Below are 23,213 nucleotides of genomic sequence, written 5' to 3'. Positions count from 1 at the left end.
GATGAGCCCAGCCTAGCACATGGGGGCGAAACGCTGGCAACAAGAATGAGTTAGCTAGAAAATTTATAATGTCCAATAACGGACCATTTATATTGGTACTACATATCTCTCTCACTAAGCTATCTTACTGCTGCAATTTCTTTGTTCCATCAAGAAACGAGTTTTCGGTGAGGAGCCCCTGAAAACGATGGAATGGACTTCTAGGCAGCAGCAAGAATAATTTGTGTTATGTAAGTTATTTCGCCGTCTACGGTCTTCCTGGTCACGTCGTTGAAGACAGTTAGTGATGTGAACTTTGGGCAATCAGCATGTTTAAGAATCCATTGAGGAGGAGTTTCAATGGATTTCTCTTTTAACAAAATAAGAACAATGGGAAAATGGTCACAGTCAGAGATCATCGTGTGTATTCCACCGAAACAAGCGTACGGCTCCATAGACTAACGTCTATGCGAGATTATGTGCTGTAACGTACAATGAAATGAATTTGTTCACCTGTATTCAAAATACATAAATCCAGCTCTCTTACTAATGTTTCCAACTCCCTTCTCCTGGGGCAAGGTGTTCCAGAGCCCCATATAGGGCAATGGGCGTTAAAAACGCTCAATAAGATGAATGTCGGTGGAAGCTGATCTATAAGAGCAGTGACATAATTTATATTAAGAGGCTGGCCTGGTGGAAAATAAGCATTACACACTGTTGCTATGACAGGCAGCGGAACGCAAACTGCTACAGCCTGCAGCGGGGTTCTTATTGAAACCTCTTTGTTGTAGGTTTCAGAATGGACAAAAATGCCAACCCCACCGGAAGCCCGGTTAGCATATTTTCGTTCTGTCGAATACAGCTGAAAATTTCTCAAGACCATACGATGAGCTGGTCCAGGATTTGTTTCCTGAACGCGGACTATACTCACCGAATACCCACTAATGAGCTGGCGCAGCTCAGCAAGATGCCTATCATAACTGTTACAATTCCACTGTAACAGTACCATAGTGTGGGTGTGGACTTCTGAGGTTTAGGTTAGAAGCAGCGAGATGCTACTTAACCTACACTTACATCCCCATCCGAAGATGGAGAAAAATGCTCCATGTGCATCACCGTCACACGCCTTGAACTTTTTTGACGTATTCCAGGGGCGGGGTTTCTTCTTACGAGGGGAGCAGGCAGGTTTTCCAGGAGGAAAATCTGCTGGTGCAGACTCAGACCCTCTGGGTGGAGGGCATAAGACTCCATTTGTAGGAGATGTGGAAGAACACCTTGTAAGGGGCGTTCTCCTTTCCCACCACCGATTCTTGTTTAGACGATGCTGCCTCTGCCGGCTTAGGCGCGGCTTTCGCCGACCTCTTGAGGGAAGGAGACTTCTTCTTCCCCTGCTGTGCCGGCATACGTTTCTTAGCCAGCACAGACTTGTTTGTGGTTGAAGGCTGCGAAGAACTTCGAGCCTTTTCTCTTTGCGGTGTTGCTCACAGGAGCAACTGCCGCCTTGGTGCAGTGATCTTCTGGGAAGGGGATCTAGTTGTAAATGGCGAACCTGGGAGAGAATGTGTTTTCATGCTGAAGTCTAGTGTCTTGACCGGGGCATTCAGAGAATTAAACTTCATCCAGGGTCTTGATCTCCTGGATCTTCTTCTCACTCAGGTATACTGGACAGTTCCGGTGTCGAGGGGAATGAAGACCAGGGCAGTTAGCGCACCTATATGGAGTTGTGCACTCTTACGCACCATGAACTTCTCTTCCATACGTACCACACATAGATGGATTCGAACAACAAGATACCCTGTGTCCGAATGTCTGGCAATATGCCGTAAATTTCATCTATGTCCATGATGGAGCCATAACTGTTCCAAGGGAATGATTTCAAGATAAGCAAGCAGTAGCTCTCAAACTCTTGACACACACACTCTATTATAGGAAGAACCAACTAAAACCTAATCCATCTAAGATGCAGACTTGTGCTTTCCATCTTAAGAATAGACAGGCTTTTCTAACTTTGAAAGTCAGTTGGGGAGGGATTCCACTGGAACAATGCCATACTCCCAAATATCTGGGAGTTACTCCTGACCATGCTTTGACATTCAGAAAGCACTGATCAAACATCAAGCAGAAAGTGGCTGCTAGAAATAACGATGTACGAAGTTAACTGGTACAACTTGAGGTGCACATCCCAATGCAGTGAAGACATCTGCCCTTGTACTGAGCTATTCTGCAGGTGATTACACATGCCCAGTATTGCAAACATCCTGCCGTGCCAAAGCCATGGGACATGGCACTCAACGAGATGCCGAACTATCGCCACTTCTAGAAAAGGTACACTGTCTTGCCGGTAGAGCACCACCTGACATCTATTGAGAAATAGCTGCCTGAAAAGAGAAGGACAAGGCAATGACATCTCAGGCCCATTCTCTGTTTGGACATCAGCCAGCTTGCCAGTGTCGTAGATCAAGAACTAGCTTCTTATGATCCACTGAGGCACTTGCAAGTACATAACGGCAAGCAGGAATTCACAAGCGGTAGACAAGAAGTCAGCATATTAATGAATGGACGGTGCCCTCCTGGTCACACAGTAGATTGGGTAACTCGGAAGTCACCCATCAGACTACATTTGGATGTCATGAAATGTAGGACAAACCTGAAGTAATGAGGCTTAAGTGTGGATACCACTTTGTGTAAATGTGGAGAAGAGCAGACCACAGCACACTTGGTACATGCCCAGCCAGTTACACAGCAGGAAACTTGCTCAAGGCAACACCAAATGTACCTGAAGTGACCAGCTTTTGGTCCACAAAAGTATAATCCTGCAACCACATAGTATAGTCTATGTCAAAGTATATTCATGTATGTACGAATTGAGGGGCTCAGCCATAAAACCTGTTAAGTGACATTCGAGTAATTGAGTTTCTGCATGTAAATCATGTTATTTGGTATGGAGATTTTGATACACTATTGAGTACACCAAAAACTCTACAATGGCAGTGGAATGATGTTTGTCATTTCCTGGTATGTGGAGTTTGCTTCAAGTAATACATGTTCAGTGAAGGTAAAATGGTGGAGAGAACACGTTGCTGGAAACTCGTTACCAAATGAAGGATACAATGAGAATCAGCAAATGTTATTGGATGGAAACGTAGGACATGACAGTGATAAGGATCCAGATTACGTCTGCAGCTCGTCCGATGGTACTGAAAGAAATGAAAGTGAAGTAGGAGAAGAGGCAATGAAATCACACAAATACTATAACTTTCATGAAGAACATGTTAACTGAATGCATTTAACAGGTCTTTCTTGCATTACCTTGTTATTAATCAAGAATGTTAAATACTGCTCTTAACATGTTTTACTTCATAAACGTTAGTGTATATTACCTGTTAATAGACACTTTCACTCTAAATACATTATTATTATTATTATTATTATCAAACATAGTAAACTTTTAACACAAGATAGACTATTTTGCTATGCCAATGTGCAAAGGGCTAGGACACTCCTCCACCACAACTGCAGACCCAGGATTGATTCTTGGCGATGGCAGAGTGGCAATTGTAATGGGCATAGTCTGGAATTAGTAGGCATTTTCTCTCAGTCCCTCCCTGCGTCTCCAACAATTATAACAATATTATAATGGAAATTATTCCTTATTCATTTTTATTGTCTCCAGGGTTGGTTGAACAGAAAGACGACTAGGAAGAGAAGAGAGGCAAAACGTTTCAGCAGATTACTAAAGAACGAAAAATTCTAGGAAAATGTTACAAGAAATACAGAGGGAAAGGTGATGTAATGCTTAAGATAACTATGGGATCAGACTGTCACTGTCCTAAAAATTGCTTTGAATGCGTCCCAGAAAGTCATTGTCAAAAACTGTTTAATACCTTCTGGAATCTTCAGTCATGATATTCAAAATTCTTACTCAAAATGTGTCGCGCAAAATAAAGACGACTCAATCTAGACGCACTCAAACATTAGTGTACTCCGTATAATATGGAGGTACTGATATTTGTATATGCAAGAAAGCAATTCTTTCAATGCATGGTCTCTCATCAAGTAGAGGATGCATTGAATACATAGTAAAAAAAGTTAAAATGTGGTGATTTAAGTTCCGCTAATGACGTGAGACGAAGGCACTCATCTCATAATCATAAATATAATACTGAAGATGTTGAGAATGTGAAGAACTTTACTGACAAAAGTCCATGCTACAAAAGTCATTATAGTAGGAGGGACAACTATGATTGCAAGTACATTAGCATGGAATAGTCAACAGAATCCCTCCATCAAGAATATCAACAGTCATGTGCCATACAACATATTCATTTTGTATCTAGTGATAATTTTTGCAGAATTTTCAATGACGACTACATCATCAGTTTTTCAAGTCCAAAAAGTGATACCTGTGCAATTTGCGATGAGTACAAGATTTCCTTAGAAGATGCATGCTCTCTTGGTAATTAAGAAGAGATTACCTCTATTACCTGACTGCAGGAGTTGCATCATAGGAAGGCACAGACCGGACAGGATGCACTGAAAGAAGCTGTGGAATGTTCGAAGACCGAGAGTGGTATCCACATGATAACATTTGATCTGCAGCAAGTTCTACCAACCCCAAAATTAACTGGGCTCTGCTTTTACGAGTGTAATCCCAAACATAAGGTATCCTATTTTTTTAAAAATAAATACAGAGCTCTGTTTGTGTGGCTGTTGGTCACAACATTGTGAAGAGGGTTTCTCGCGCTCACATATTAACATGCACACGCAGCACTCAGTCTTGGTTTGGCAGCCGTTGAGAATGGAGCTCCCATTGGATGTGCGGAGTGCGTGCAGTTATTTGGTTTTTGAACACAAAAGTGTATGGCGAGTCATGCATGGTTGTCAAAAATGTTCGTAAGTGGTGTAGAGAGATTGCAGCCGGTCAGACTGAAATTCACGACGAACAAAGGAGCAAGAGACCGGTAATTTATGTTGAGACAGTCGTGAAGGTTATGCAAATCATGCGTGAAGATTGGTGGATCACCCTGGATGATTTCTGCACTTTGGTTCCTGAGGTTTCCCGCAGCACTGCACACAGAATTTTAACAGAAAAGTTGAAATACCGGAAGGTGTGCGCAAGATGGGTGCCACGCATGCTGACTGAAAACCACATGTGATAACTAGTTGATACTTCTCGCGAATTTCTTCAACACTTTGCAGTCGAACAGGACAACTTTTTGGACTCAATTGTCATGGATGACGAAACCTGGGCGTTCCACTTTACACCTAAGACCAAGCAACAATCACGCCAGCGACGGCATTTCTCTTCGCCAAAGGCGCGGAAATTCAAGCAAACACCCTGGATGATTTCTGCACTTTGGTTCCTGAGGTTTCCCGCAGCACTGCACACAGAATTTTAACAGAAAAGTTGAAATACCGGAAGGTGTGCGCAAGATGGGTGCCACGCATGCTGACTGAAAACCACATGTGATAACGAGTTGATACTTCTCGCGAATTTCTTCAACACTTTGCAGTCGAACAGGACAACTTTTTGGACTCAATTGTCATGGATGACGAAACCTGGGCGTTCCACTTTACACCTAAGACCAAGCAACAATCACGCCAGCGACGGCATTTCTCTTCGCCAAAGGCGCTGAAATTCAAGCAAACACAGTCTGCCGGTAAAGTCATGACAACTGTTTTGGGACCGAAAAGGGGTATTGTTGGTAGACTTTATGCCCGCTGGGACCACAATTAACGCTGACAGGTACTGCGAGAGACTGAAAAAACTCAGGCGGGCAATTCAGAACCGGAGAAGATGAATGTTGAGCAAGGGCGTAAACATTCTCCATGACAACGCTCGCCTGCACGTTGCCTGGCAATCCATTGCTCTCCTGCAACAGTTTGAGTGGATCATCATCACCCACCCACCCTATAGTTCCAACTTGGCCCCCAGTGACTATCACTTGTTCCCTAAGTTGAAAGAAGGGCCGATGACCTTCGATGTTAGGCCCCTTTAAACAACAAGCATCATCATCATCATCAAGTTGAAAGAACATTTGGCTGGAAAGCGATTCAGCACCGATGACGAGGTGAAAGATGAGGTTCAAAACTTCCTGAACAGCATGGCGGCGAGCTGGTATGACATGGGCATACAAAAACTGTAACAGCGTCTACAAAAATGCATCGACCGAAATGATGATTATGTAGGAAAATAGCTAAATGTTCAAGCTGTAAAATGATGTAAACCATTGTAGAAATAAACAGGTCTATGTATTTATTTTAAAAAAATAGGAGACCTTATTTTTGGGATTACCTTCGTACAAGCGTAAACTATGGTGCTACAACCTGAGTGTTCATAGCTGCAATCCTGAACAGGGATATGAGGCATCTGAGGGATGTAAAGTTCCCGTGACGATCTCACAATACTCTTCCATCCTTTTCGATCTCGAGTCTGCTCTTCCCAGTTATCAATTTGGAGGGTCCAGCATACCTTGTTGATCTCCTTCTTCCAGGTGCTTCGGGGTCTTCCTGAAGGTCTTTTCCCATTAAGAGGTCCCTTGTATAGGCCTACTGGTGCTCTGTTATCCTGCATCCTCAGTACATGTCCAGCCCAGTACAGTCTGTTGGATTCCATCACACCCATTACAGTGTATTGTTGAGAAAGGGTGTAGATCTCATAATTAGATATTTTTTGCCAGCTTTGAGATAGGATCGAAACATGGGCCAAATATTTTTCTATAAACTTTATTCTCAAAGCCTTGCAACTGCTGCTGCTCTTTCTTGGTTATACTCCCTGTCTCGGAACCATACAGAAGTACGGGTCGAATGATTGTATTGTAGATAACCATTTTTGCATTCCTTGTTAAAAACATGGAGCCTAATATAGCGCTCATAGAGTAAAATGCCTTATTTGCATTCTTAATTCGAGCTTGATGTTCCTGTTGCCGGTTTTGCTCATCGATTAATACACCAAGGAAATCTGTAAACCTCCTCATGTTTCAGCCTCTGTACAACCATATAATGCATCTTTTTCTCATTTACCCATAAACCAATTTTTTGCTGCCATTTCCTCTAGTTCCACAAATAACTGCCTAATTTCATTGCGGCCAATAAGAAGAATATCAGCCACATATGCAAGGACTTTATGTTGACTCCCCAACATGATGCTAACAGATACAAGAGCTAATTTCCTGTTAATCTTCTCCAGTGCAATGTTGAATAAAAGAGGAGAAAGTGCATCCTCTTGTCTCAGACCAGTTTTATTCTGGAAGGAACTTGATTTTCTGCCCTTGAGCAAAACACAGCTAACATAACCATCCATTCAGTCTGCACATGTTAATTTTATGGGAAAGCCAAACACCATCATGATGTTCCACAGCCCTTCTCTATGGATTGAATCACATGCCTTGAAGAAATCTATAAAGAGGTAATGAACCGACTCCTTGTGTTCTCACCTCTTATCATTAATAGTCTTCATTGCAAATATGTTGTCTGTAGTGGATCTGTTACTATGAAAACCATTCTGATAATCCCAAATAACATTTTCAGCAAATGGTTTTAAACACTGTAAAAGAATAAACAGAATTTTGTAGGCCGTGTTTACAAGAGATATGCCACGATAATTTTGAAGTTCTTCCTTATCCCCTCCTTTATGAATTGGGACACTAAGTGATTCCTGCCATTCTTGGAATAACTTCATCATGCCATATGATGAGATAGCTAGTGGGATAAAAAAATATTGTGAAGAGTATGACATCAAAGGTGACACTTGTTGCTGTATCATACGACTGCTGCAGTCAGAACAAAAAAACCTGGACAATCGCAGCCGTTTGGATGCAATTACTGTCAAAAGGGCATTTTAGACTTATAGAACATTTTTCCTGAAGTAGGTCATACCATGCTACCAAGTGACCGAGAGTTCGGCATCATAGAGAAATTTGTTTGATCAGGAGTGAAGGTCGTGTACTCTTCGGGTGAGTAGATAACATATCTTCAAAAATTGCAAAAGAAAACCCCATTTATTGTCAAAAGAATGCAAAGAGAAGATTTCAAGTTATTTGCATCTTTGCAAGGGTCATTTCATCACGGAAAAGTAACTATCAGTACTGCTGTAAAATTAGTACTGGATGCTAATGATCCACTGACCCTCTCTGCATATAGTACCTATTTTCAAGGATATCTCTAAAAAAAAAAGAGATTGCCCTTCCAGTGAAAAACGTCCTACAAATGAATTACCTCACAAATATACAGATCCTGTTTCTATTGACTCCATGAAGCTTACAGACATCATGTCGTGCCTGCATTGGATTCCTCCTGTTCATCACCACAACCTGAAGTCTTCCAGCAGGGTAGGGAATGACATTTCGAGTGATAGTGAATAAAGATACAAGCACTAGCTTAATTATACTAAATTAGCATTACCTCTATGACAAAATCATCTTTTTTTGTATCCCACACATCCTGTGTCAATGTCATATTATAATGCTGTGTGAAAAGGGAAAATATTGTATTCGTGTAAAAGTTGTTAAGTAACAAATTTACCATGGTAAAGTACCGTTACCATCTCAGAAAAAATATTTAACACAATATGAACATCTCAGGAATTCTATTGGTCCATACTTAAAATGGTATTGTGTTCCTTTTACTGTGTAATTATTCTGTATTTATGGTATATTTTTGTAAACCTTGAATTGCTCATTTCTACCATTTTTAGTTTTGTCACTTAACAAGTTTTACGGCCAAGACCCTGAATTTGTCCTTAATATAATATTATCTTGCTTCTAACACAATAAATAATAGGGCATAACAAAACATTTTTAAAGAACATAATATTAGATTTGTAATGGCAAAAAAGAAAAAAGTACTGAATGTTTGTTGCTTGCTTTTTACTCAAACATTTACACAAATAGAGGGTACAAAATTTGTTTCATTCAGATGTCTTGTTTAATGTAACATACTGAATACTGGTACCATATACTAAGGCAAGTCAATACATACCTGCAATTTTGCTCTAATTGTCTTTAGGTTGGCTCTATGGTGTTGTGTACTCACCAGTCGCTATGTGGCACCGTTGTTTATGTCTGTGGTAGGTTGGTTTCAGCATTATCACATCAGTACAGCTTGCGCTGTTGTGATGTAAAGATGGCCGCACAACACTCTGTTTGCACCAAGGAAGAACAGCGCTCCGTAATTAGTTTGTTGTGCTCTGAAGGTGTACCAGGAGAGGAAATTCATAGAAGACTTTCAGCATAATATGGGGACAATGTTTTGCCACAGCAAAGTATTTACCAGTGGATTGAACAGTTTAAACGGGGCCGCACGAGCGTGAAGGATGAGGAAAGATCTGGGTGTCCATCTGCAGCCATAACTGATGCCAACATGGAACAAGTACGTGATATGATCCTGAATAACAGATGCGTGACTGTTGATGACGTGGGAAACCATATGAACATTAGCCATGGCTCTGCATATGAAATCATAATAACAGGCTTAACTTTCACAAAAAAAATTTGAGATGGGTTCCAAAACATCTCAATGAACATGACAAGCGCAATCGTGTGAGAATTCATCAACACCCCCTGGACCAACATGCTAACGAAGGTGAAAAGTTTCTGAAATGGATTATCACTGGAGATGAAACATGGGTTCACCAATTCGAAGCAGAGAGCAAATGTCAGGGCATGGAATGGAAGCAACCTGGATCCCCAATCAAAAAGAAATTCAAGTCAACCTTCTGCAGGAAAAGTGATGCTCACAGTGTTTTGGGGACTCCAAGGGGCAATTCTGGAACATTACCAGGAAAAGGGGGAAACAGTTAACAGTGTACGTTACAGTGATATGCTGGTAAACAAGCTGAAATCTGCAATTAGCAACAAACACAGAGGTTGATTGTCAGAAGGAGTTCTTTTGTTGCATGACAATGCGCGCCCACACCGCTCAAACTCTTCATACGTTGTGTTTCAAGGTGTTGGAGCATCCTGTGTACAGTCCCAATCTCGCCCCGTCAGATTACCATCTGTTTGGTCAACTTAAAAATGCTTTAAGAGGCTATAGATTCAGCTCCGATCAACAGGTGAAGGAAGTGGTCCATACATAGTTTGCTGCACAACCAATTTCTTTTTTTTTGTAGAGGGTTTCAGAAAGCTTAGGAAATGGTGGACCATGAGCATCGAAAAGCAGGGTGACTATGTTGAAAAATTATATCAGTAAAAAGTGTGTACTCTTTTCGTAATGTATTATAAAAATTGATTGCAGATACTTATTGACTTACCCTCGTATTACATGTTTTGTAACATACAGTAGTAAGCAGTTGCATGGTTATATTTCTTTGAATAACAATTCAGAACAGATGTTTTTGACAACGTTTATCAGCATCCACGTTACGATTGTTCCCCTACGAGGACATTATTTCACGCAATAACCACCAAAGATATACTCACTACCAAACTCCAGGCATTGCCTACACTCGTAGTTAATGGGACGTCATATTGAATAGATTAGAATTTTAAAATTAGGACTTGTGTAACAATGCAAAACGTTATTCTCACCGAATGTACTTCAAAATCTTATGCCAAATTTCCATTGATAATTAGGCCTGCTATGGTACAGGACAGAACTGTCGTTTTTTTCCTATTGGCTTTACGTCGCACCGACACAGATAGGTCTTACGCAACGATGGGACAGGAAAGGGAAGGAGGCAGCCATGGCCTTAATTAAGGTACAGCCCCAGCATTTACCTGGTGTGAAAATGGGAAACCATGGAAAACCATTTTCAGGGCTGCCGACAGTGGGGTTCGAAGCCACTATCTCCCAAATACTGGATACTGGCCGCACTTAAGCGACTGCAGCTATCGAGCTTGGTGAACTGTCTCATTACAACAGTCCCCTAAGAAGGGGAAAGTTTGTACACTGTAGGCTTCCTACTGCTACAGATCCAGTGCTCATCCTTCAGCTGTTGTATTTTTGTAGGTTAACATTCATCCCATTCAGTTACAACCCACCATTTACAGAAAACTCATGGCCAATAATCAAATAATAGTGGAGCTACTGACAAAAATAATACTTTGTGATTTACAGAATTATTCCAGGATTAGATATACAGTAATAGAGTAAAGAGACATTTTCAGTTTCTTTTCTGAAAATTAATAAAATCAACTATTTGATACTAGTTATATATCGGTACATATCTTTAGTGTGTATATCTCTCTCTCTCTCTCTCTCTTTCATTACTGCATTATATGTGCTAATTCAAGCTACTGAAAGGGCATTGCAACATATTCATGTCAATGTATATTCATAAAAACCAATACAAATATCTCGTCTGCTAATTTCCAAAGAGACTGAGCTTGATAGCTGCAGTCACTTAAATGCAGCCAGTTTTCAGTAATTAAGAAACAATGTTAAGTTTATTAAGTTTACGGTCCACCCAATCAATACACATAACTTTACAAGTGAAAACTATTTAATATAAAAACATATTAAACATATTCAGTATTCAGGAGATAGTGAGTTTGAACCCCACTGTGGGCAACCCTAGTTGGATTTCCGTGGTTTCCCATTTTCACACCAGGCGAATGCTGGGGGGTGTATCTTATTAAGGCCACAGCTGCTTCCTTCCCACACCTAGCCCTTTTCTGTCCTATTGTCGCCATAAGACCTATCTGTGTAGGTGCAACTTAAAACCACTTGTAAAAAGAAAGTTTTATTCTTCGGAAATAGTTAGGTATATCTTCAATAATGGCCCTGGAGATAAAGTACAAGATTTCACAAGCAGAATTTTATAAATAGGGGGCAGATGTTGATGACCTAAAAAAACACTGAAAATATGGAGAAAAAAAATAGCTAAAGTAAAAAATGACAAATATTTTAGGCTACCAAACCAAATTCTAGTGAACATGTAACAATGGTTTTACAATTAATATTGAATATCCCTTTTCTATTCACTACATAGATCTTGTTTTTACAGAAATAATTACCTCTTAATTTACCTGGAAGTGTATATAAACATGGACATTATGATTTGCAGGATGTTGTGCTAGCACTTTGCTTCCGAAGAACCTGAGAACACTTTTTGTTCTTTGTGCTTGTTACAGCTCTAAGATGTTTTTCTCGTTTAATGTACAGTTGTACAACAAACTTCCTTTCTACACTCACTTTAACACTGCACAATTTACAAAAAATAGAACACGCCTATCTGTTGTAAACACGTCTTTTCCACATTCATTCACTAGATTAAAAAAAACCCACTGAGGTGGTGTCTCTTTTGGCAATTTTTTTGCACCAAACTATAATACAAACTTGGGAGGATAATTCGGTACTTAAGCAGAAAGTTATATGACTGTTGTTTCAAATCCCTTCTTGTTTCCATTTGTTCTTGACCTTGAGGTACGTGGGGATTAATGACTGGCTGTACGGGTGGGTGAGAAGACTGATGCATTCCTTGTGCTCGAGATACGTTAAGAAATACTTTCTTTTAATTATCCGAGTTCTGTATTTTGTTCATGCACATACTCAGAAATACAAGACTTGCAGATACAAATCCTTTCCCTACCCTTTCTTAGACACCAACAACTGCTGGTCAGTTTGCCTGATCATGAAGATATTGTGCAAATTTAATCATATGTAAAAGATAATAATGTTATCAATTTTTACGTCCCACCAACTACTTTCATGGTTTTTGGAGATGCTGAGGTGCCAGAATTTTGTCCCGTTGGGAGTACTTTTACGTGCCGGTAAACCAACCGGCACGGGGCTGACACATTTGAACACCTTCAAATACCACCGGACTGAGCCAGGATCAAACCTGCCAACTTGGGTTCAGGAAACCAACGCCTTAACTGGTTGAGCCTCTCAGTCGCCATATGTAAAAGAAAATTATAATTTTTTATAACGTCACTTGTTTACTTGTATCAGCCTGACAAAGAATGCATGCATACATTGAAAACATTTCTAAAATGATCTTAAAATGCTTCAAAATGCTATATATTGACCTAAAAATTCCTAATGAATGATCGTCCCAAATCAGGAAAAAATGCAAAATAAAAATGTATTATTATCATCGTTTGTTATATCACAGCATGAGTTTCTATATTACTCAGCAACATTCTAATGCAAACTGAAAAAAAAAAAAAAAACAACAATATGACATTTCAACAACATCCCGCTCTACTTATAAATCTTACCCTGAATTATATGTAGGAGAGAGAAAAGAATTCAATGCCACTGCTGGGGACCCATCTACTGCCCTTAAAATATTTATATTTTTATACCAAAATATCATGAAATGAATATTTTCCAAAAGAAACTGGTGAAAGTACACTGCAATTGGTTGAAATTATTCAATGTGGCATCACTCCCATAATACAATACAGATACTTACCTACAAGTAGACATAATTACCAATTATGGCACAATAACTCCTACAGCAATGATAATAAACAAGGGGCGGATGGATTTCTATGACAAATCACATTTTTTTCTTAACATTATATCATGTCTTGGATTTTCAACAAGTTTCAAAGCAAATAAAATTAAACAGGTTTTATGGGGCACATAAATGCATATTTAGACCTCCTTTTTTTGTTTTGTGGCATATTTTGAACAAAATCTTGTGAAGTTATGACATTTTTGGTAATTTTCATTTGAATTTCGTTTACAAACATCAGAGTAAGCTCTAGAAATTATTTTTTAGGACAGAGAGGAATCAGGGTGTCCACCAAATCCAGATTTTAAAATTCCCCGACATTTCCCTGTTTTCCAGACATAAAAACCATTTTTTTCCCTGACACATGACGACAAAAAACATAATTATAAAGGAAGTATCAGTAATATTAAAATACATTTTTAAAACTTAACATAAAAAAAAATGAGCAATTAATGTGCATATTAAAACTTGGAAGTTTAATTTAGTCTGATTAAATTCACTTTAAGTTTCTTTTTACATGTATTACCATTACTGCTTCAGCGAAGAAACTTCTTTGTAGCCACCAACGACTCTAGCTTCTGCCATCACCCTCCACTTCTTTTCTTCTAATTCCTTCAGCAACAAAGCGGCCTTTCTCTTATTTTTTTTGCAAAGAATCTTCTACTTCCAATATTTCATGTTTCTCCTTTAGATTTTGAACATACAAGGCATGAGCACTCCTTGCAGCATGGAGCATGTTATTAATGGGGACCTTTTCAATTCCACCAGGGTTTGGGATAGAATCATATATTATTCTTGGTGCTACAAGGGATACTTGTAGCATGTTCTCTACTATAATTTCTTTATTAACAGGAAAACCACATTCAAGTGAAGCATTTCCATGAAACAATATTAGTATCATTTTGAGAAATGAAGCCAACTTTTCTGTTTTCAAATTTACTATTGGAAGAACAGTGCGAAGCCAAAAGTGATCTAACCTCTCGTCTTTAGAATACAAAGAATTCACTTCTTTCAAAGTATCATTCTCACAAACAGAAGTGAACTCCCTTTGTATATGAACAGCTTCATTACCCAAGATCCATTTGTTTTCAACAAAGGCATTTAAAGCTATCCTTAGCAGTCTGCTGCTTAGAGGCTACTTGGCTACACTTGGATCGAAACAAGAAATTAATTTAGTCAGTTTATATGCTAGCGGTGAGCAGATGCGGCCAACAGCTGGAAACTGAGGATGATGACGACGATATGCCAGCGGTGACCTTTCCAGTAACTATTTGCACAAAGCTACCATTCCTCTTAGACAATCTGTGCAAAACACTAACATGTCTCTATCATTTAATCCAGGATTGCCACGAAGTGCTGCTTTAGCACTATAACCTATGTCAATTTTACATGCAGGCAGAAGATTTTCTTTACTCTCTAAACACGTTTTAGGAGATCTTCTGAAGACTGCAGTGACTCAGACTTAACAAACCTTGTCATGATATTTATCATCAATGAAAGATTCATAAAGGAGTGATGCAAATGGGAGACCTGTCTGAAACTTTTAGAAATGGTTACAAATCTCATTCAAGTGATAATAAAAATGACAACTTGGCCTTACGAATCTTATCTTTAAGTGAAGTTGATACTATTTTGAAGCTGTTACAGCTTGGGATTTTCTTGTCTCTGTTTGTTCCTTCCACATATTTTTTGACATTAGGTAGGATATCTATAGTCTGTTCAATGACTTGAAAATTTTCAAGCCATCTTATAGCACAATATTTTGAAGGAAATACGCCTGAACCTGAATAATGCATATAATCAGCACAACTTGCAGGAGTGTAGCAAAACAAGAAATGAAGAGCATGAAGAAATTCTGTAATATTCTACTGGGTTTCTTTTACTGCCATTTTATATGAATTGTGCACACTATGCAAGCCACAAGATCCAATGTTCAACAAAATAGGAACATCTAGATCATCTAATAAATTACCAAAATCCTGAAAGAACTTTTTATTAACATTTGGACCATCCACTGAAATTTGTAATTTTTTTTGGTGCGGTCCTTGCTGTGCTTGCAAAAAACCATTAACAAATCTGAGGAGGTAGAGTGACCAAGAAACATGGAATCAAAATAAGAAATGCATACTTCATTAGTATCAGGATTGAAACAATGAACTACAAGATCCATTTGGCCTATCTGAGAAACTTTATTCAGTGACTCGTCAAACCCAACGGTGAAATGTGTGCACTTACTACCCATCTCAAGAACTTGTTTATGGAAATAGAGAGCCAAACCATGAGTGATTGTATATGCAACTTTTGTTCTGTGCAGTTGAACTTTCGAAGCTGTTTCAGAGTCTGGAAACATTACTGGAAAAAACTGAGAACACAATATAGGTCTAATTCATCGAGCTCACCATTCCCCAACACAGAATATTCAATAGTAAGCAGATCAAAACATTGAAAATTCAATCAATCATATAGCTATTGATATTATTGATTACTTCACATTCGAGATCACACTTTTTCATTAAAATTTATTCCTGGCATAAAAGACATGCCCTAGATTAATGTTATAAAAACTGAAAAATGTGTTTATATTACACGGATAAATACGGTATGTCAATTTTATCTGGCAGAAGAATGAATTTTCAGATTTTTTCCTGAATACCCTGACATTTCCAGGTTTTCCCGTTAATTATCGAATTCCCTGACATTTCCCTGTTTCCCAGGTTTTCCATACGGGTGGACACTCTGGGAATATACTTTTATTTTTTTGCAAGTTGCTTTACGTCCCATCGACACAGATAGGTCTTATGGCGACGATGGGACAGGAAAGGACTAGGAGTGAGAAGGAAGCGACCGTGGCCTTAATTAAGGTACAGCCCCAGCATTTGCCTGGTATGAAAATAGGAAACCTCAGGAAACCATCTTCAGGGCTGCCGACAGTGGGGTTCGAACCCACTATCTCCTGAATACTGGCCACACTTAACCGACTGCAGCTATCGAGCTCAGTAATATACTTTTATTGAAGAACCACTGAAAAGTAGTGTGTGGAATGTATCTAGCAGGTAAGAGCTATTGTTTAGCGGTTGGGACTATTTTAACTCTACATTAATTGCGGCCTGAAGCATATGTAATGTAGATGCTGTTCATTAAGTCATATTTTGAATTTTATAGGTCATATTTGTATGTTTTTAGGTCATAAATGCATACATATTTCATACTTTTTAAGTCATAGAAATCTACCCCCTAGTGATAAATGAATATACATAAACTACTAAACAAAGTCTAACCCCCTTAGCCTTGCTTCACTTGGCATACAGGCTATAAAGAAGCCAATGGTGAAAAATTGGCACCTCCTATCGAGAGGCTCTTTGCTCCAATCACCTTCATCTGTACTTGATGCGGATTTCTTTTAACAGCTGGTACTGTCATTTCCCACCTAAGGAAGTAAGCAAGGTAGGGGGAAACAAGACAGCATCGTTCTCTGTACCTGACATAGCGTGCTCAATTGATGCTAGTTGAGAACTGTTAAGTTATCGAAGATGTACCAATGTTGGTCAACCTACTGCTTTCCCAAACAGCCCTTCCAGATCTGATCAGGTCTTAACACTGTCACAACACATTTATCTCTCACTAACAATTATAAAAAAACTGTATCCATCAACAAAACTACATTAATTACAGCCTAACTAGAAGCAGATTTTGCCACCTGCATAATCTAGAGTGATCATACAAACCAAAATTCTGCTTATCTTGCAACAATATTAAGAAACACATTCTACAGACTTTTTCCAATACCTTTCTTAAAAACTATTTGAAATATAGAAATATTTTATATATATTTATAACCATGCTCATGGTACAACTCTGCCATTGAATAAGGAGTCACAAGGACTTCCATTATATCTATTTGCACAAATTTCTAATGCTGATAGGAAAAGTATGGGAAACAGTAGCTTATAAGTTACATGCTAGGAATTTATGCATGATATAGCAAGACTCAATCTCAAATGTTACTTACAACAAGGTAATAATTTACACCTGTACTTACAAACAGCTAGTGAAACCAATAAATTTACTAGCATGGTTACACCTACATTCTATAAATGGTTGGATTCTTGGACTTCAATACTAAACTGAAAAGTATTGAAATCTTCTCAATTGCCAATACATAGTAGTAATTACAATACTTTTGGAATACTCAGAATATCTTAAAATGAAAAGATCCACCCAATTTACAAAATAATAACAGGACAAGCAGTAGGGGATAACACAAATAGTCATAATTTTAATGACTCAGTTATGATCAAATTCCTTACTTCAGATATACTTTTTTTTACCTGAAATGCTAATGCAAGTAACAGAACTTGGCACAGAAAAACTCTGACTTCTTAGAGAGAATAAATTAAGCGAATCATTTCCATGAATTTCAAAAATACATCACGTTTTTCTGCCTGGCAGTGCCTGTGGAACATAAAAGCTGCTAAATATCCAGCAAAATGGATCTCATCTTTGGAACTAGCTGGAATACTTGCTTTGAGGTACCTCCAAGTAGCTTCAATGCTTTTGCAGTTGGTACCTTTCTTCTTCAAACTAGCAGCCTTGTGAATGTATCCAACATTCTGTAGACTTTCATATGCATCTCGAGAATCAGACACAATCACTGTTCCTGGCAGCACCCAGTCCTTAATGATCCTGACAAGTGTGTCACTTGATCTGTCCTTAATAGGGATAAAAAAGCATTCTCCTGTACCTCGTTCAATACCACCCAACACCCACTGTTCCTCGTCCTCTTTTGCTAAAAATCGCCCCCCAAAATTGCTCTCGTCCACTTCTACAATCTTTCCTGACCCTCCAATCTTCCTCGCCTTCACTTCCATATAATACAAATACACTTCGCGGCAATAACTGACCCAATCAACGAGGGTTTTACTAGTGATTCCATATTCCCTTCGCACTGAAGACAGAGGTGCACCATACACTAGCTCGTAGGTGATCAGTAACACTTCTGGAATGCTTAAGGAACAGTCTCTAAACCAAGAACCATCCCGCATAGATTTGATTGCTTTACATCGAACGTTGATCGTCCTATCTCCTTCTGTAACTTTCAACCATTTATTACAGCTCCACGACATTTTATCTACGGACTGAGGATTTGACTCCAGTTGCATAGGAACATTACATTTATCGCACAACATTTCGCGCTTCAGCAATCCAGTATCCTGAAGGAATTTCATGGTCATTTCGAAGTCCATGCTCAAAAATACAAAGAACGATCTGTTCGGCACCCCGTCATTTCCCAGTAACCTCCTCTCACACGCTGTTTTTGGAATTTTGAACTTCTCTGTTAATTCACTCTGATATTTGCACACTGTTTCACTTAATGTTTGCATCTTCGACACAGTATCACTCTTAATTATACAGGCAGGTACCTGCCCATTCAAATGACAAGTCCTTTGTTGTCAACCAAGTGTTCACAATGCACCTATGCACTTGCTGCTGCTTGCTGCCAAGGTGCCAAAGAGAACGAGTAAGAGATGACTCTCATCTCAAAGTTATTTCTCACTAATGTACGCAACGGCTACCGCAGAGATTGTCAGAAATTGCACGCTAGCGCCTCTGGCGTCAGCAGGTCTGAACTAACTGCGCGGCGGGTACCCAGGTTCTCATCCTCCTCCACTCTTAAATACTATATTTAATTTTTTTCTCTTTTTATTTCTTTCCTTTCCTTTCATTCATCCTTTCTTTCTTTCTGTTACGTTTTTTCTGAAATATTGCATTCTGAACAATGATACACCTGAAGGTTGGCCTGTGTTTTATTATTATTATTATTATTATTATTATTATTATTATTATTATTATTATTATTATTATTATTATTATTATTATTATTATTATTATTATTATTATTGTTACCGAGTTTTGTGGATGTGCAGAGGTGAAAGAAGGTGCGGGGGTGAACAGGTCTCAAAATACGAAATTAAAGTTAAGATAAAATTTAACAAGGTTATATTTTCTTATCAAGATCAAAAAATAACAAGAATAGCAGAAACACAGTTGAATATCAACAATTTAAGAATGTACAATTACAGTTTTTACAGAATTTGGGCTTCGAGCTCCGGACTCACAATTCTTGAGCAATTAGCCCAACTTTACCCAAATACAAGATTCGACAAAGGGGCAGAAAACCCCAATCATGCCCAGAAGCACTTGCACCCAACTACACAGTAAAGCCTCCTCGAGGCACGTAGAACCAAATTTTAAGAAAGAGCCACCCACTCTTAAGTTCAAGCCTATCAAAGGCCACACCAAACTCCACGTTCAAGCTGTCCTCCAAGGACATATACACAGGGGTAAAAATACCCAACCTACTGAGGCCTATTCCGTGAAGAAACAGAAATATTACATGGCCTCCACAATACCAACTTGAGAGGAAGCAAAACTGCACTCCTAATATACTTTACTAAAACCTACCTGGCACTAGGCCACTAATGCAAGGGCTAATCCCATACTAACGAGGTGACTTATATAAGAAAACGATTTACATTACACTAGAAGGGAAGAAACGGTTGTGAAAATAAGTTCACCTCCAAGCAATATGAGTGGGAGCTCGAGAGGGTTAAGCACTCTCTATCCCAATTTGTAGTTTAAAAGGATAGAATTGATATCAAGTGTCTTTACATTTTAGAGGAAAGTTACATGGTAAAAGGCTTCGGACCTGCCCCGAGAGTTAAACTGCTGAGCTAGCAAGAAAAGAAGTTATTAAAAGGCCATTACCTGGTGGTTGAACTGCTGCCCGAAGAAAGAGGCGCTTCCCGCCCCCTGCTACATAATTTACACAAGGATAGATGTTACTGAAGTGGCCCGGAGAACCGAAAGTCAGCAGTTTATATACCCTCGTGGAATGTTCGAGCCGTTTCAGGAATGAGAACACCCGCCCACAAGAATTTTATTGGCTAACAACGAAAACCCCTACACTAGATGAAGAAGAAACACATTATTGGAGGAAAATTAATTACAGAAATTCCTTATTGGTCGAATTCAAAACTGGCAGAAAGAAAGGGTTAATATTGCCAACTTAAACAATAACTGAAAGAAATTTAACAAAGAACAAACTTATGAACCCAAAATTTCTCCAAAAACACAGTTCTTTCACTTCGCACTAGGGTGCATAATTGTAGTCCTTCAGTAGTGCCATCTGGAAGAGAATGTCCACAATTCTTACTGCAGGCAAACCAAAAATACATCGAAAACGACCCAGTTCAGAAACTTCAAAATTTACAAGTAGGGACATCTTCTGAGAAACTTGAGAATTAACACTGTAGATAAAGTTCAGACTTCCTCCAGTAGAGGAGTTTCAACTGGCGCAAAGTTTGAATTAGCTGCGTGGAGGTGTACCACCCGGTACAGACCTCCCCCCCCCCTAAAAGTCCCACCAAGGGGTAACACAGAAGAACATAAACTTTTGTTTCAAAATAAGGTCCAAGTTATGATGTTGATATAGAAGTTAATTGCGGAAGTATTTACCAACAAGTTTTCTTAAAATGATTGGATCCAGTTTCAAAATTCTTTGTGCTTGTAGAAGTTGAATTCAGAAGGAAAAACCTTTAATTCTTGAAAGTCGAGAAAAATTTTTTAAGTCCACCAGATATTGTCGTTGATTTCAAAAATAGTAGTAATGTTGATATTAAATGTCCATGTAGCTGATTAAATATATATTCAAGGTTGATTAAGTTAGACGGCCAGACCGGCCGCTGCTGCTTGTGTCCAGAAGAGGCCGCTCGGACCCCTCAAGTACCCTGAGATACCGCTCGCCCGTACTATGAGAGGAGTAGTGGAGTTGAAGCACGCCGCGCCCGCGGCGAACATACAGGTCGCGGGCGAGTTGCGGGTTGTGCGCCGCACATCAGCCTTGGCCGGGAGGAGGACTCCGGCTCGCCGTACACTGGTTGGCCTCACTGGAGAGGGGCGGGCCCTTACCCAACCTCAGTGGCGGTACGGCGCCGCGCTGCTGCGGGAGCACTGAAACATTAAAGCTCGGCGGCAGAATTTTGTTGGACCAGAATGAATTTAGGGTGCATTCATTGTGGTGGAACTGAGGGGCCAGCGGCGTAGAAATATTTATTTCATTTAAAAGCCACTGTGTGTTGTTGAGCAGGAGACGGGAGCGTGGTAATGGCCATGGCAAGGACAGGATGGCAGTTTAACTGGTCGGGGAAGATTCCCAAAAATGCTTACATACAGGGAAACAGATTCCAAGGACAGAAGGCCTTAAAAGTGAAACCCCTCAAACAAAAATATAACCTTCATATTTCTTTCAAAATTATATGAAGCAAGTTAACACAGAAATTACACCGGTTTCACCTGGGACAGCTGAACCCTAAATATCCTCTCGGTGGCTGGATTGCTTAGCAATAAGGTAACGGGTGTAAGGAAATCGAGAATAGTACACGGCCCATGAAATCTGGGGGCAAGCTTGCCCGCGAGAACAAAATTCTTGACCATCACCTGGTCGCCTACCTTCAAATTGGTGGGTCTCCGTCCACGATCATATCTTTCCCTAACCTTTTCATGAGACACTTTAAGATTGGCTTTAGCCTTCTTCCAAAGATCTTTAATGATATCTGGATCTATTGTCTCAGGTAGAATGTCACTTAGAGACCACAGGTTAGAGAGCGGCGTGTTGGGAACAAACTTGAACATCGGCGAAGTTGGAGTAAATTTATGTGATTCATGAACAGCCGAGTTCAAAGCAAAAGCTAACCAATGCAAGGACGTGTCCCACCTAGAATGATCTTCATGGTGATAGGCAATAAGGGCCGACCTGAGATTACGATTAATTCTTTCAGCAAGAGATGGTTGGGGATAATAAGCAGAAGTAGTCACATGAGATATGGACAGATCAAAACAGAATTTACGAAATAGATTAGATGTGAAAGCCTTGGCATTGTCAGAAACAATATATTGACACGGACCAAAAGAAGCAAAGATTGAATTTAGACAAGTAATGGTGGACTGAGCGGTAGCCAGCTTAGTCGGAAATAACCAGGAAAATCTTGTAAAACCATCTACACATACAAAGATGAACTTGTAGGCATTTCCCTTTGACTGGGGGAAGAGTCCTACATAATCAATATACAGGCGTTCCATTGGGCGCGACGCTTGAAGAGAAGACAAAAGGCCTACCTTGGTAGACATGGTGGGTTTACTAAGCAAGCAGGATTTACAAGCATTTACTAGTTCACGAATTTCACCGTCCATACCCTTCCAGATGAACCTTTAACGAATCTTTTCACGAGTTTTAAAGATGCCTGGATGCCCCCCTAATGGGGTCTCATGATAGTACTTGAAGATCATAGGTACAAGAACAGCTGGAACGACAACTTTCATCACCTTATCATGCCTCGAAGGGCAACATAAAACACCATTCCTCAGTACATAAGGGACGACGTGTTCCCCAGAAGAAAGGGTTTCCATTATCGGAGCCAGCGTCGGATCTTCACGTTGGTATTTCTCAATGTCCCTAAAGAGCATGGGAGCATCTGTTAAGATGGCATTAACCTCAGATAGTATGGACTCGGTAGGTGATGAACTATCGACCGGTTCATGGGTCTCGACGTCGTTGGAAAACATACGGCTGAGTCCGTCTGCAACAACATTTTCAGTACCTCTGATATGCCCAACGTCAAATTGGAAGGCAGAAATTCGGATGGCCCAACGGGCTATACGACCAGTACGACGCGGCCTACCTAAGACCCAGCTTAAGACTTGATTATCCGTCTCCAGGTCGAATTTGACATGTTCCAGATAGAGACGGAACTTTTCTAAGGCAAATAAGACT

Source organism: Anabrus simplex, chromosome 5 (assembly GCF_040414725.1).
Source record: "Anabrus simplex isolate iqAnaSimp1 chromosome 5, ASM4041472v1, whole genome shotgun sequence".
NCBI classification, from domain to species: domain Eukaryota; kingdom Metazoa; phylum Arthropoda; class Insecta; order Orthoptera; family Tettigoniidae; genus Anabrus; species Anabrus simplex.
This window is presented reverse-complemented; position numbering follows the sequence as displayed.